We start from the raw sequence: 2,426 nt of genomic DNA, 5'->3' as shown, positions 1-2,426 counted from the left end.
CGATATTCACCTTGTTCGTGCTCTTCCCGTCCCCATGTCCATATCGAAGAGAGCGAGAGTCGAGAAGAGAGAAGATCAGCGGTCGCAGAAGAAGGCGTTTATACCTAGAGCAGAAGAGCAGGGCAAAATCATAATTTCACAATGATGGCTCAGCTCTAGCCGGCACTGTTACTAAGTCGATGAACAGTTAACTGAGAATTAGTATATAGTAAATTTCCTCCTCTTTCATTGTCTCAATCTTGTTTGATTCTAAACCCTTGATCTCTTCCCCCTAAGCTACCGAAGAACCTAGCCATTTCTCGCATACGAAAATGACCTCAATTTGGGATAAAAATCCATATCACGGACCCAGCCATTTCTCGCACACGGTGACTAGAATCGCCAGAAAACAAATAAAAGCTCGCTGGAACCCCAAAACCTCATCTCCTTTGATTCTCACTCATGGGAGTTTGTTTGATCACTTGATGAAACCAAGATTACAGACACAATGGAAACGTCAAGACGAAGCTTTGGCCACCGTTGAGACGCCATGGCATGGCTTGAATCTGAGGAAACTTGCCCGAGCTTATCACAGATACCCCCTACATCCAATGTGGGCTAGTAGAGGCCAGATGTCCACTTGGTTCACTGACCTACCCACTAAATAACTTAGAAATTGATTGAGCTTCGAACCGCAGTCATCTCTAGCCATTTGGACCAAAGAACACCAGGCCCTGCTTCATCGCGTCGAGATTATGAGAAGCCCACCGGCCAGACGTCCAGTCGTTGCTGAAAGACAGAGAATGGATCGGGTCTCCATAGGAAAGAAACGAGTCAGGTGTTGATTATTTTAGAATAGTGTAAAAGCTTTTCACTCTGTAATTCAATACCAATGAGTAAAAATGTAGCCTCACACGTTTTGTGCTTTCTCTCCCTTCCTCTTCTCTCTCTTTACCTTTCTTCTGCAATTTTCTTCAAGTTTCTCTGTAAAGCTTTCACTAATTTTTCAAGGGAGGGTGATTTGCAGTTTTCTCAGGCAGGTAAAGTTAACCTTAGTGAACAAAGCTTACATAATATATATAGAACAATTTTTAGGTTCACTTCTAGGGTGAACAAGCGTATTCACCCCATTGTCGATTAGCTCACTTTTACTTAATAAATTTATAATCAAACTGTCCATATCTTAAATTAGCCTTTAAAGATCATCTCTGTAAAAAAAAATCAATCGAATTGGAAACCGTTTAATTATCTAATTGAGTCAAACAAATGGACGGTTCTAACAACACTTACTGCTATTATGATGAACCGTCCATGTATTTTATAGAAATAAATAACTAAAAAGTCTTCAATTTGATTGATTTTTTACAGAGCTAATATTTGTATTACATTATACAGTATGAATGGTTGAATTAGAAAATTATAAAGTTATTATGCGTTAATCACAAAAGATGGTGAATATGTTAATTCATCACCCAAGAGGTGAATCTGAGAATTGTCCATATACATATAATTTATGTAGTCATGACATGTATAAATATACACCCCATACTATTAATTATAAACTTTCTAGATTATATATAAGGAGGATATTCAAATCATTTGTACATATATTATTGATCTGAACCACCGATGACCTTTACACATATGGTACATGCATGATCAGCTTTATTAATTATATAGCTCCTAATTTACACCGAAGTATAAGCTAGCTAGCGAGGCTACTAACGTCCAAACAGTTTTTGGTCATATTCTCTGATCTCTAACCCTCCAAAGGCCCGAGCTGCATCCTTGCTGTTAATAACACCGGCCTGAGGATGAGCTCGAGGTTGGTGATGATCTTCATGAGAATAACTGGTTCCCCTTCCAGTGGCGGGCCGGCCATATTGCTTGTCTATCATATATAGCAAAAGCCTCCATCGCAAGCTTTGCTAGGTCTTCTTGCCTTGGCATATGATGCTCAAGTTTAAATGGCAAAATTACAGATGCACCAAATATGTTAGTTTGTTTTGCTGTTTCGATATCTGGTTAAAGGGTTGGCGCCAAGCCCCATTTATATAGGAGTTAAAATGTGACCCGGAATGGATAATGAATCCAACAACATTATCTTGGAATGCTTAATATATATCTTCTTTCGACCTTTTGGTGATTCCCTATCCGAACACCTACACTTTTGAATGTTCTTATCTTTTGTTGGGGGGGGGGGGGGGGGGGGGGGGGTTGTTGGGGTTATTTGACGTAATTTTGGGATATATAATGCATGCATATAATTACATAATTACAACTAGATTCAAGTGTCAAAATGGTAGATTCTTGATCATAGCACTACAAGTTTCGTGGCATTTCCAAAAATTAATAATGAATAAGACTAGGATTACCATCTAGCTGATTCTCAGAACTGAACGTGGACAGTTGGACCGAAGATATTAACTACCAGATTCCCTTAAATG

This window comes from Rosa chinensis, chromosome 4, assembly GCF_002994745.2.
Source record: "Rosa chinensis cultivar Old Blush chromosome 4, RchiOBHm-V2, whole genome shotgun sequence".
NCBI lineage: Eukaryota > Viridiplantae > Streptophyta > Magnoliopsida > Rosales > Rosaceae > Rosa > Rosa chinensis.
Note: the sequence above shows the minus strand (reverse complement) of the source record.